Source organism: Trichechus manatus, unplaced genomic scaffold (assembly GCF_000243295.1).
Source record: "Trichechus manatus latirostris isolate Lorelei unplaced genomic scaffold, TriManLat1.0 scaffold00138, whole genome shotgun sequence".
NCBI classification, from domain to species: Eukaryota; Metazoa; Chordata; class Mammalia; order Sirenia; family Trichechidae; genus Trichechus; species Trichechus manatus.
Window position 1 is genome coordinate 6,005,873 of NW_004444074.1, and position 14,819 is coordinate 6,020,691.

General features: G+C 43.4%; 1 pseudogene; it reads left to right on the forward strand.

Annotated features, from left to right (window-relative positions):
• Window positions 1–4,164: 4,164 nt before the first annotated feature.
• Window positions 4,165–5,629, forward strand: LOC101359137 (C-C motif chemokine 8-like; annotated as a pseudogene).
• Window positions 5,630–14,819: the final 9,190 nt, after the last annotated feature.

A 14,819-nucleotide genomic window follows, 5' to 3' on the forward strand; every position in this document is an offset into this window, starting at 1 on the left:
AGCTGGAGAAAAATGTAGAACAAAAGTCTAACTCACAAAAAAAAGACCAGACTTACTGGTCTGACAGAGACTAGAGAAACTCCCAGAGTATTGCCCCCAGACATCCTTTTAGCTCAGTAATGAAGTCACTCCTGAGGCTCACCGTTCAGCCAAAGATTACATAGCCCCATAAAATGAAATGAGACTAACAGGGCACAACAGTCCAAGGACAAGGACTAGAAGACAGGAGGGGACAGGAAAGCTGGTAATAGGGAACCCAAGGTTGAGAAGGGACAGTGTTGACATGTTGTGGGGTTGTTAACCATTGTCATAAAACAAGACGGTAATAACTGTTGAATGAGAAACCATTTGTTCTGTAAACCTTCACCTAAAGTACAATATAAAAAAAGAAAAGATTTGTTGGGAAGATTAAATTAGATAACGCATATAAACACTATAGTCACTATAGTCACGGGCATAGAGAACAAATTCACCAAAAGGACCCTGTTAATTACTGAGCAACTACTGTGTGCTAAGGAGCCCTGGTGGCTCAATGGTTAAACGCTCGGGTGCAAACCAAAAGGTCAGTGGTTTGAAATCACTGGTGGCTCCAAGGGAGAGAAAACTTCGTTCTACCCTGTCCTATAAGGTTGCTATGAGTCGGAACCGACTCAAGGGCACCCACCAACAACAACGATGTGCAAATGAGTTTGTAGAGCGTTTCTTGGGAGACGTTCCAAGCAACTTTTAGAAAAGCTGGTGGCAAACCCTGTTGTTGTTGTTAGTTGCCATGCAATCGATTCTGACTCATGACGACCCCATGCTGTGCAGTGTAAAGCTGCACTCCATAGGGTTTTCAAGGCTGTGACCTTTCAGAAACAGATTGCCAGACCTTTCTTCTGAGGTGCCTCTGGCTGGGTTCGAACCACCAACCTTTTGGTTAGTATTTCAGCATTTAACCATTGTCATCACCCAGGGACTCCACGACAGATCCTAGCTGCCTCCATTTTTTAGAAGGGAGCACTGAGGCCCAGGCACAAGAGAGCTCAGCATAGTAGAAGGCTCATGGGACAGGGTCAGGGGACATGGGCACTGGGACACACAGAGCTTTAATACCCTTCGTGGCCTTGAGAATTTTGTTTCCGGTCCTTGGTCCTCAGTTTTCTTATCCGAAAAACGAGAAGGTGGAATGAAATGAGTTTTAAGGTCGTATTGAATTTTTTTTTTTTTTTTTTTTTAATGATTTTTGAGGTCTTGGAGGAAATTTGAGACAGAGCCATAAGGTGAAGCTGGGAGTCCTGATTCCCAGGCTATAATTCCACCTGATCATCCTATATTTCTTAAGGACCACGCAGGAAGCCAGGAAATCTGTTTTCACCACAGGGGACTCAGACCCTGCCCACGCCCAGAGTTATTCCCAGTCACAGCCTTCCCACTCACCGGCAGCAGATACTGAGTGTTTGTTGACTCAGCTTTAGATAACCACTGACTGGAAAGTCACCAAGAAAGAGAGAAACACAGAAAGAAGCCAGAGTGCAGCCTGGAGACCCTGGAGACCTCCTGGGATGGGGTAAGATTTTGGTTTCGTGTTTTGCAATAAAATTTCACCAGAACTTCTGATTGATTCTGACTCATGGCAGCCTCATGTGTCACAGAGTAGAACTGAGCCCCAAAGGGTTTTCTTGACTGTAATCTTTATGGAATTAGATTGCCAGGACTTTCTTTCGTGGTGCCATTAGGTGGGTTTGAACCGCCAATCTTTAGGTTAGCAGCTGAGCACAAACCGTTTGCCGTACCCAGGTCCAGCGTAAAGCTGACGCGTGGGGAGGGAAACTGCAAAATGAAAATGACTGACTGGCCACCTACGTGGGATCGCTGAACACTTGTCTGCTTGTAACATTGGTCTCACTCAGAGGCTGTCCTCCTGGGACCACACATCAGCCAGATCCCTCTGCAGCCCGGAGCACTCCAAACATATGGCCCTTGGCGAGGCCCCTGGGACCTCTATCTGGCAGTCCTGTAGTTCCTTTTCCATAGCACAGGCATTCTTGGAAAACCAACCCCACTGCAACAGGTTTCCATTTGGAAACATGAGTCAGTTTGAGGAGAAATTGTGAGAATTCCATCATCTCACATTTTGAGTCCCTTCCTAGCATCTCCTGGCTGTACTTCTTCCAATGTCCCTAAAAGGAATGACTTACATTTATTGAGAACTTACTATGTGCTAGTCGCTGTTAGGAATACTTTTCATGTGTCAATCCATTTAACCCTTGCACCTTGTATGATCCTACTGCTTCTAGAAGTGGAAACTGAGGCGCAGATTCTCATTTCTCATCTTCTCCTACTCCTTGTGGTTAATGAGTGGAGGGCTCTGGTCTAGGGAACACACACAGGCATTTTCCCCAGAACAGGACATTTGAGGCTTCACCTTGAAGAACTTCCTAGACGAAAGGAGCTGTAACAATTAAAGGCCATAAGACTTGGTCTATTTATTGTTCCAACATCCAGAAGAGGTGATGGGTCCCCTCTGGGCAGGACCCCTGTGCCTTCCTCCACTCCCATGTGTTATTCACAGGTTTTCAAAGAAAACGTCTGCTGGGCCGGAGGCTAACCTTCCCTATTGATTAGCAAGGAGGATAGAGCCCTACCCTGGGAAATTTACCTTCCAATAAATGAAACCTGCAACGCAAGTGATTTGAGGGCTGTTGTCTAGTGTGAGCAGGCAAGGGGAGTCTGCATGGAGGAGGAAGGACTGAAGACAAGCTTAAACAATTTCTGGAACTTCAAATAGTGGAGAAAAAAAGACAAGCACTCAAGGAACAAATGGTGAGGATCAGAAAGCAGGGAGGAGCAAAGGATGCAAGGATGGTTGAAATGCTTCCAAGCCTGTATGTGATGCAAGATTTTTCTCTAATGCCCGACACCACAGAATTCCTCACCTCTGCACCAAGCCTCCAACGGAGGGAGCTCGTCCTCAGCAAGTAGAAATCGCAGCTGGGCTCAGAGTTCACTAACCAACCAGGTGCTGTCTAGTCGACTCTGACTCATGGTGGTCCCATGTGTGTCAGAATAGAACTGCACTCCATAGGGTTCTCAATGGCTGATTTTGGGGAAGTAGATCACCGGGCCTTTCTTCCGAGGTGCCTCTGGGTTCACTTGAACCTCCAACCTTTCAGTTAGCAGTGGAGCACATTAACCTTTTGCATGATGCAGGGACTCCTCTGTATTCACATTTTTCCTTTAATATAGTAATCAGATACTTTGTCTTGATGTGTGTGCTGCAGGTGAGGGATTTACTGGATCAGTGAGTCTCACACTATGTTTCTTGGAGCCCTGGATGTGAGGGTGTGAGGGGTGGGAGCCTTCAGCCTCTATATCACACAGATGGGTCCACTTGATTGTTTGATATATTGAGATTCCCTCTATGATTTCACTTGGGAAAAGACTTTGACAGAGAAACTGAGGCTTGAAAACCATAGCCTTCCAAGATCTTCAGATGCCACCCAGCTTTGACATCCTCAGACATCAAGATCCAGGAGCATCATAACCATACTGATCCCTAGAGCCCTTCATCCAGCCAGAGTTCTAATTTAGTATCACCCTGGGTTCTGAATAAATTAGCAAGATTTAGGGATGTAGATGTTTTCCAGCCTCTGGTTGGAATTTCAGCCACAGTGTTGAACTCATCAGCGTGAGAATGCTGCCAGAATGTTGGCACAGGGGGAAATCTGAGATCCTCTCCTCCCTCTTCTGAGCTCAGTTCCCTTTCTTTCTTCCTTTCCACAGAAGGCTTCTCAGGGCAGAGAGGAAGTGGAGCCCGCAGAATGATCCAACTCAGATCATTTCCTGTTCTTAGTTTGGCTTAGCTGCACCTCCCCTTCCTATTACAACCCCGTTACTCTCAGCAACGGATGGAAAAAGTGCCCAAACCCAGCCCACTCTTTCCCTTTCTTATTTCCTAGAAATTTCCACAAAGCCCAGGGCCTATTCAACAGTTTTCAGATCTCATGTCACAATTCCTTGACCATGACCCTGCCTCACGTATCTCTAACTCTTCACCTCCTATTAAATAACATATTGCAACTCTTTAAAAAGGCAGGAAGGACAGCCAGGGGATCAGAGAGGCTGAGAAAAGCCCAGAAGCTTCCAACTCTGATGCTTAACCTCAGCTCCTCATCCTCCAACATGAAGGCCTGGGTAACACTTCTCTGCTTGCTTCTCGCAGTGGCTACCTCCAGCCCTCAGGTGCTTGCTCTGCCAGGTAAGGCCCCTCCTTCCCTAAGGCAATGCTAACCACTCCCGGCACTATCAGATCAATAGAGTTCTCAGAGTCGTGTTGAAAACCTTGCATTTTAAAAATGGGAAAATATGTCTCAAGAGGTACTGAGAAGTGCCCACATTCTCACAGCCATGGGTGGCAGAGCCAGGACTGGAGGTCCAGGCCACCGAGACCTGTCCCTGGGCTCGCTTCCTGACACCAGCTTTAGGTGCCCAAGATGCCATGTCTGGGAATGAGGCACACAGGAGAAAGGAATCGCTCTCAGTCAGTGGTAGAAGGAAGAAAACTGTTGTGTGGAATCTCAAAATGGCAACTATGCTCTGGGGGAGCTTCCAGAGAATGTAGTTGGGGGAAAGGAATGAGGTCCTAAAGTAATCTCACCACATGACAGAGGTTGATTCTGTATCCTCTGGATATTAGGTCCCAGAGTTCATCCTCTAAACCTTAAAAGTTTGGGGTTAACAGACCTTCCTTGCGACATTGCCAAGATTTGGCAAACTGATCATGCTTTCTCTACAGCCAGCCAGTGAGAATGGGTCCATCACACAGTGGAGGCACAGAGTCAGAGTTTTCCAGCTCTGGGACTTGACTAAGGCACTGGAATTGGGAGGAAGAAAGTTCTAACTCTACCTTATTAGGTTGCCCTTGTCTTCTCCTGCTGCCCTTCCTTCTTTTACACAGTCATATTTAGAAATATATTAACATTCATATGTTTGCGTTTTCCCCTAGACTCAGCTTCCATCCCACCTTGTCTACTGCTTTAAGATGGTCAGTAAAAAGATCCCCACCCAGAAGCTAGCAAGCTACATCAGGATCATCAGTAGCCAGTGTCCCCAGGAAGCTGTGATGTGAATGGACCATGCCCAGCCCCCTCAGCCAGAAGTTCTACCCCAGGAAGTGGGGCAGGGTTTATATCGACTGAGTCCAGACTCACAGAGAACATCTACTCAAATGCCTCTTTAACTCAATAGGAACACTGAGCCCAGGGAGGGAACGTGCCTTTCCATTCCAGGCTCTGCCTCCAGGAGCTTAGTCAGATTGTCCCACTTCCCCAAGCCAGGAACAAGGAGGGCTTCACATGGGACAGCAAGAGCAGAGCTTCCTCCTGAGGCCCATTCCTTCCATCCTTCCCCTTCCTCCTGTCCTGATGCCAGTCCCATCACACAAGGAGGAAGGGCTAGTCGAGTGTAGGGTCCATTGAGCCATGTTCCTGGATAGAACCCTTAAGACGCTTCGTCTAACTGTGTATGCACGGTCCTCCACAGCTTCAAGACTAAACTGTACAAGGAGATCTGTGTTGACCCCAAAAAGAAGTGGGTCCGGGATGCCATGAAACACCTGGACCAAAATTCCCAAACACCGAAGCTTTGAACCTTCACACTGGGACTGGGAGACAGTCGAAACCTGAGGATAATCCTACTTATTTTCCCCAACCTTCCCCACAAACGTCCTAAATTTCTATTATTATAATATCCAAAAGTATGTTTGTCTAATTATCTGAACATAATATTTTAACAAATGTTCATTTGCATTTAAGTTATTATTGTTTTAACTCTATATGCCATGAATATTGATGAATTTTCAAAGCCTTGGCTGACTGTGTAGCTCTGTGAGCCCCGATTCCAACTATCAGAAATGTGTGCAATGCTATTCCTTTCCTCCCTACTCCCAAAGAATGTTGTGAGGGTCCTTTATGGATCATTGACAAGAGAAAAAAAAAGAAAAGGAAAAAAGCACACATTTATGAAAGACAGCGCTTTTCTGAATCAAAGGTATGATTTGTAATGTCTTGTTGAAAGGAATGTTATTGTCTGACTCTGGGATTTTCCAGAAGAATGCATTTTGTTTGTAAAATTAGGCAGCACTGTTTTGTTTTTGGAGTGACCTGAAGCTGGGTGTGTGAGATACAGTGGGAGTAGGGGCATGGTTTTAGGAAGTGAGTTCAGTGCTTCAGATGAATGGACTTTGCCTTGGCTGGTCTCCATGTAGGTTCATGGAGAAAGTGTCAGGTTAGACTAGGCAGTTCCAGCACTGTGATCCTAGTGTTCAGCATCAGCTTCCTGGGACCAAGGACAGCACCAGCCCCGTTGCCACTCTTTTCCTCACCTCCTCACTCCCCCTCCCTTCTGCCTAATGAAGATCTCTCTCCTCGTCTATTACAACAGCCTCCAAAATGTTCTCCTTACCTTAGTCATTCCTCATCCAATCTATCCTCAACCCCATAGAAATACTCATCTTAGGTGAATTGGAACCTCAGAGGAAGAATAGGAGATCACAGACTTCATATTCAGGTTAAAAGTTTTCAGTGACTAAGAGTCGTAGCAGAACCTGTCTTAAAAGATGAGGGTGAGATAAGAAGAGAGGCTCAGTTGGTTCAGGACAGATAGGAGAACAGGAAAGAAGCAGAAATCTCATCTGGTTGGAATTGGTCCAAGAATAGGAGACAAGCTTAGACATTTTAGAATGCTAATTTGCATCCGGAGCCCTGCTGGCATAGTGGTTAAGAGCTCGGCTGTTAACCAAAAGGTCAGCGCTTTAAATTCACCAGCCACTCCTTGGAAACCCTATGGGGCAGTTGTACTCTGTCCTGTGGTGTCACTGAGTTGGAATGGACTCATGGGCACCTAACAACAACAACAACAATTTAGATCCACCTTGTAAAGGGCCTTGAATGTCAAGATGGACAGTCTGGGTTCAATTCTGAAGGTGAAAGTATTAAACCAGCAGGGAAGGGAAGTGCCATGAGCAGTGGTGTGTTTGAGGAAGAGAAAGCTGGTAGCTGAGGAAGGACAAGATGTGGACGGGAGAGCCAGAGATCAGGCCTCTGCAATGAACCTGGCAAGAAGTAATGGGTAGGGACGGGGCAATTTGTAGGAGAAACGAGGTAAACTGGAGCTTAGTGAAAATATTTAGTTGGGAAGACAGAGTGTCAGGGCCTGTGACCCAGGTCCTAGAACAAGCTCCCCAAACATTACCACTGTTATTTCGAGGCATGCCTACCCTGAGCCCCAAATTTACTTCCTTCTATCACTATCCTGATTTTGTGATCTCTGGATAAATCTAGGACAAAGCTTGAAAATGTAGCCAGGACTTGTGATTCCCAGATGTTCTCCAACCTGAACCTGCTACATTACTTAGGAACCACATAAGAAGACAGAGAACAGCCTCCATGGCAGGAGAATCACTTCCTTCCCACCCCTAATTAATTCCTGCCCACTAACCTGTGGTCTAGACCACAGTCTCGACATTCACCAGCTCCTAAACCGAAAGGGAGTTGTCCGATCTGATCTATTCGGAGTGACTGCTAATTGGGAAACCACCAAGGAGGAGAGAGAGAGAGAAGACAGAATAACCACCTTTCCAAAGAATGCAGCCAGACAACTCGACAGAACAGCTGCAGAGTTTGGGAAGGCTAAAGTTTCGTTTGACTTTTCACGCTAACATTTCTCAATCCAGATTAAAACCAAAACCAAAGGAGGGAAATTGCAAAATCAAAGTGGCTTGCTGACTCTGAACTCCCTGTAGAACTAGGACAAGGTGCCCACTGACGTCTGTTGTCACTGGGATCCATCTTCCATTCCTTCTGGGCCCAGAGAATCCTGCACCTCTAGTTTGTGGAAGGATCCTGGGGCCTCATTCTCTCCAGTTTCTTGGGAGACATTTCATTTCCTCATCTACAACACAAGCATCCTGGGAGGTCCATCTCTGCTACATGTCTTCATCAGGAAGCATGAAGACAGAGGTCAGAGTTCACATCGTGGGTCCCTTCCTAGCATCCTCTATCACTACACTCCGCTTGTTATGAATATTCATAACAGATAACTTATTAAATACCACATGCTAACAACTTACTGTTCAATGCACTATTCCTGTGTCAGCTCATTTCATTTACACCTATTTTATTGGCAGGGAAACTGAGGCATAGAGGGCTGAAATAACATCCAAAGTATGCAAGCATCCTAATCCTGGCAGTGTGCCTCTAGTGTACATTATGTTAGCCATTATCCTGCCTGTCCTAGAGCTAAGCAGCAAAGAACACTTCTCTGCTGATTCTTAGCCCTAGACATCCAGGTCTTGGACAGGACCCTTTTCAAAAAGATAATCATGGAGGATTAAAATAGATGGGGACATAGATATCTCTTGGTGCTGAAATGGGCAACATGCCACAGAGGTGGGTTATCTCTAATCTTTTGCCCATGATAGACATCAGTCAAGAATCACATTACTAGTTTTCATAGCCCAAGATAAGGCCTCACTATCTTTTCCAATGCATTGGTGGTTCAGTGGCAAAATTATCTCCTTGCATGCAGGAGACCCAGGTTTGATTCCTGGCCAAGGTACCTCATGCACAGCCACCACCTGTCGATTAGTGGAGTCTTCTAGGAACAGGTTTCAGCAGATCTTCCAGACTAAGACAGGCTAGGAAGAAAAGCCTAAAGATCTAGGTGATCTGCTTCCAAAAATCAGCCAATGAAGACCCTATGGATCACACAATGGTCCAATCCATAACTGGTCATAAGGACGGCACGGGACCAGGCAGTGTTTTGTTCTGTTGTGCAAGGGCTCACCATGAGTTGGGGGCTGACTTGATGGCAGCTAACAACAATAACAATAACAATATGTCTCTTAGGATGACACTCGCATTGGAACATACTTGCCATCCCTGATCTTGTTCAGCCCCCATTTGATAGATGAGGCACGAGGACATGATAGACTCTCCAGTTAGGTCTCATAGCTGCTCAGTGGGTGTGATCATTAGGGATGTGTGTCAGCTTGGCTGGGCCATGATTCTCAGTGGTTTGGCAGTTACGATGTAGTTTGGCAGTCATATGATGATATGATCACTTCCATGATGAGATTTGATATAATGTGATCACCTCCATGATGGGATCTGCTGTGAGTAGCTGATCAGTTGAAGTAGAGTTTCCTCGGGGGTGTGGCCAGCATTGTATATAAGTGGACTTTCTGGTAAGGCTTGCAAGCTTTTGCTCCCACTGGATCCTACAGTTGGCTCCAGTTTGTCTGACTTCCAGTTCTTGTGATCTGAGCTAGCAACTTACTTGCCATCTTGCCTGCTGATCTTGGGATTCATTGATTTCAAAGCCTGTGAGTAAGAGCCCTGCTGTCTGACCTGCCAATCTTGGGTTCTCCAGCCCCTGTGGCTACATGAATCAGGAGAAGCCTCCAGTCTGACCCACGTTTCAGCCTGTACAATATTAAGTCATTTCTTTAACACAAATCTCTCTCTCTCTATATATTTTTTTTATGTTTTACTTCTCTAGAGAACCCAGCTTAAGACAGTGGGCAAATGAGGATTGTGCCCAGATGTTTGACACTTCATCTCCTGCATTTTACTGTCTCACCTTACTCCTTCATAATAGACTTTTCCTACTGTTTCTAATTTTAGCCTCTAGATGCACCTTTTGTATCAAGTTACATAACTTAAGAATGTAAAAAAATTCCTGGGCTTATTTTTTGGGACAGTGGCCTTGCATGTGGACTGAGGGGTTATAGAAGTTTAATTCCTAAATGATGCTCAACTGTACATATCAGCGTTATATGATGTAATTAGCAGGGGACAGTCCCAAGAGCTTAAAAACACTGCCTTCTTGGAAGGACTCAAGTTCCTTCTGGCCAGAGGAAATCCTGAGGTCAGGGATATGTTTCAAGTTCTGTAACTTCTGTATTGTTAGGCAGTGCCAAAGGTTTCAAAAAATTGAATATACAAGTGGTAGAAGTTTTTAAACATCTTATAAATGAATAAGAAAAATAATAGAACCCCTAAGCTAAGGAGACTATCAGATAATTCACAAGATAAAAACATAAACTATTTAATATGCACATAAAATACCAATCAACAAAAAAGTCAACAAGCTAATGCTGTAATGGTTTCTTTTTACTGACTTTTTTATTGAAGTAAAACTTCCCTACTATAAAGTTCACACATCTTAAGCGTTTAAGGCAATTTTACATATGCAAACCTCATGTAACCACCACCCAGATCAAGTTGCAGAACATCTCCAAATTCCAAGTCTCCCTCATCCCCCTCCTAGTTAATACCCCCTAAAGGAACCACTAGTCTGAATCTTATCATCATAGGTTAGTTTTACCTATTTATAAGATAATAATTTTATTAACAAGTTGGCATACACATTTTAAGAATATTCTACTAGTTTCCTACTGCTGCCATAATAAATCACCACACATTTAGCAGCTTAAACAACACAAATTTATCATCTCACAGTTCTGTAAGTTAGAAGTCCAACACAGGTTTCACTCAAAATCAAGGTGTTGGCAGGACTGCATTCCTTTCTGCAGGCTCTAGGGGAGTATCTTTTTCCTTGCTCAGTAGGGTTCTTAGCAGAATTTTGTTCCTTGTGGCTGTAGGACTGAGATTCTCATTTTCTTGCTGGCTGTCAGCTGAGGGCCATTTCCAGCCTCTTAAGGCCACCCACATTCTTTGGCTCAGGGTCCCCTTCCCCCATCTTCAAAACCAGAAATGATGAGTTAAGTCCCATTCACACTTCGAACCTCTCCTCCTTCTTTTTCTCTCTTGTCTGTCTTATCCAGGCAGTTCAAAAGGTCTCTACTTTTAAGGACTCATGATTAGATTGGGCTCACCTGGATAATCCAGGATAATCTCATCTCAAAGTCTGTATCTTTGATCACTTCTGCAGAGATCCTTTTGCTATGTAAGGTCACATATTCACAGGTCCTGAAAATGGACGTGAACATCTTTGGGGGAGAAACCCATTGCCGTTGAGTTGTTTTTGACTTATAGCAACCCTATAGGACAGAGTAGAACTATCCCATAGGATTTCCAAGAAGCAGCTGGTGGATTTGAACTGCTGGTCTTTTGGTTAGCAGCCAAATGCTTAACCACTGTGCCACCAGGGCTTCTCTTTGGGGAAGAGGGGCCATTATCCTGCCCATCACAAATAAGAAATGCCTTCCAGGACAAAAACTTTCTAGAAAGCAATGAGGCGATATATATTAAAACCCACAGCATGTCATACATTGTGATGTATTAATTCTACAGAAATAAAGACATTGGTGAAGATTGTTCAGCACAATGTTATTAAAATTATAAAACAAAAGTAATATATATGCCCAACTCTACCAGCTATAGAGAAATGCTTTAGTTATAGTATATTTATATAATGAATCAGTATGAAGCTTTTAAAATTCAAGTAATCGAAGAGTATTTTGTGACTTGGGAGAATGCGCAAGCAATGTAATGAGAAAAAATGGTAAATATAATCATATGTGAGTCGTGTACATAAATATGGGGAGGGGGAAAGAGAGAGAGAGAGAAAAGGGACAAAATAAACAAAAATATCAGGCAGGCTAAATCTTAATGTTTAAAATACACACAGGGTGACCAGCCATCTCAACTTGCCCGGGACCAAGGGGTTTCCTGGGATCCTAGACTTTTGGTGCTGAAACAGGGAAGTTCAGGCCAAACCAGGACGAGTTGGTAACCCTAAGTGCAGATAGTTTTGTCCTTTCCTTTAGACATTTTTAACCTATTTTTGATGTTTTCTACAAAGAGCATGCAATCATTGGAAACTCACTAGAAGTCCTTCAGGGGTCACATTCAGAGTTGGGAAAATGCCAAAGTCAGAGCCCAAGTGTGCTGAAGTACAGGCTTCAGAAACATTTCAAAAGGCGTTCTTAGAAATATTATAAGTCCTCAAAATGTTTTGGATACGTGAAAGAAATGCAGTACTGTGTACAAATGAAACGGAAGCCTCCCGATTTTTGAGGGCAGGTTCCTGGAGAATCGCAGCATTCCCGTGGATCATAGCAGCTCATATAACCAAAGAAAGCCTCTTCTCCTTGGATTGTGTATGATTAGAGCCATCTCAGAGATTGCAATAGAAAAAGCAACCAGATTAATAACCACAAAGCTAAAACCGAACTGCTTGGTAGCTGTAAATTGCAGCAACAATTTCTTATTGACGAACCCTAGCGTGGGAATGACTCTGGCACCCATGCTGCCTGCAAGAACGTGGGAGGTGCCTTTGGGAGAAGGCACTAAGACTGCGGTGCATTGTGTTGCTAAATGCCAATGTTGGTGAATGCCTTGAAAGAGATGTTTTACGTTTTTCAGTTAGTTTATGTGATAAAATACATGAATGCTTATTACACTAACCTAAAGTTTCCGCAGTGGACTTAATATTATGCATTATTATCTTTTAAATTTTAGAATAAAAAAAGTTGTTATTTTTAACATAAAGTTAATAAAACATGCTTGATTCAGAATGCTGTTTAGTATAATAATTAAAAAAAAAAACAACCAGTTGCCGTTGAGTTGATTCCAACTCATCCACCAGGTGGCAAAGTAGAACTGTTCTACATAGTGTTTACAGTGGCTGATTTTTTGGAAGTAGATCATCAGGCCTTTGTTCCAAGTTGCTTCTGGGTGGCCTCAAACCTCCAACCTCTTGGTTAGCGGCCAACCTCTTAACTGTTTGCACCACCCAGGGACTTAGATATTATCAGATTGGATAGATCACTCCCTCTTAAAGTTGTTGTTGTTAGGTGCCATCAAGTCAATGTCAACTCATAGCAACCCTATGTGACAGAGCAGAACTGCCCCATAGGCTTTTCCTGGCAGTAATCTTCACAAAAGCAGGTCACCAGGTCTTTCTCCTGAGGAGCTGCTGGGTGGGTTCAAACTGCCAACTTTTTGGTTAACAGCCAAGTGCTTATAGTAGATGATTTTGTATGTAACATGTAGAACATTTAATGCACGCTCACACTTTAACAGTGTTTAACAGGTGCTAACTTAGAGGCTGTTTGCCTTCATAAGCCTAATTGTGATCTTAATAAATAATGAAATAAAAACATCCTTTTAAGGATCAACTAACACCTGTGTCCACTAAGGGCTTTATGATAGTTCTCAGTTTATCAAGTTGATGTAGATAACTTGACGCAGTAATCATTTGTACTTTTTCCTAACATTGAGATAAAAGCCAAGTGACAACTAATTAAACATGAATGATTTGGAATATTATGAAGTGGACTAAATATCACAAAACCATTTAGACACACCATTCTGGATCGAGTTAAATTAAAAAATGCTTTTTTTTAAAAAAAAAAGCATGGACTATTTTGAATTTGAAATATGAGACCGTGTCTAATCTAGGAATGTCACATAGCACAGTGCTCTTTGCAATGCTTAACAGTTACTAAACCGAGGAGGATAACATGGAGGGTGTGGTAGTGATTAGAGATAAATACTGATATTTCTAGTTCTACTCCTTATGACACATGGTAGGATTGTATTTCAAAGCCTTGTTGAAGACAGATAATCCATATGACTCAACTTTTGATCAATGAGATCAGGAAGTGATACATGCCATTCCAAGCAGCGGCCTTTGAGAGCTAGAACAAGAATCTCCATGTCTCTCTTACCTGTCACAGTGACAGGAATATCCCCAATTACAAAGACTCCAATAGCCTCAGTGAGGAAAGAGTAGAGCAGAACGCCCCACTTTGCCATTCATGAGGAAACTATTGGAAGCTGGATAAGAGGTAACGGGTGTTAAGCTGCACCAGACCAATCCGTACATAACATCTGCAACCACGGGGAACTGGGAAGAGCCTGGCCTAGGCAGTTGGAGTCCTGGGTGCTGTTTTATGACGCCTAAAAAAACCAGTAGCTGCAAACCATAACTACCAATGCACAAACACCAGAAGAGAAACTAGATAACTGGGAGCTCCTAAAAATCAAACACTTATGCTCATCAAAAGACTTCACCAAAAGAGTAAAAAGAGGATTTACAGACTGGGAAAAAAAAATTGGCTACGACATATCCAACAAGGGTCTAATCTCTAAAATCTGCAAAATACTGCAACACCTCAACAACAAAAAGACAAATAATCCAATTAAAAAATAGGCAAAGGATATGAACAGACACTTCACCAAAGAAGACACTCAGGCAGCTAACAGACACATGAGGAAATGCTCACTATCATTAGCCATTAGAGAAATGCAAATCAAAACTACAATGAGATACAATCTCACCCCAACAAGGCTGGCACTAATCCAAAAAACACAAAATAATAAATGTTGGAGAGGTTGCCGAGAGATTGGAATTCTTATGCACTGCTGGTGGGAATGTAAAATGGTACATCCACTTTCAAAATCAATTTGGCACTTCCTTAAAAAGCTAGAAATAGAAATACCATATGATCCAGCAATCCCACTCCTAGGAATATACCCGAGAGAAATAAGAGCCGTCACGTGAATAGATATATGCACACCCATGTTCATTGCAGCACTATTCACAATAGTAGAAAGATGGAAGCAACCTAAGTGCCCATCAACAGACTAATGGATAAACAAATTATGGTACATACACACAATGGAATACCACGCAACGTTAAAGAACAATGATGGATTCGCAAAACATTTCACAAAATGGATGAATCTGGAGGGCATGACGCTGAGTGAAATTAGTCAGTCACAAAAGGACAAATATCGTATGTATGAGACCGCTATTATAAGAACTCAAGAAAAGGTTTAAACACAGAAAAAAGTATTCTTTGATGG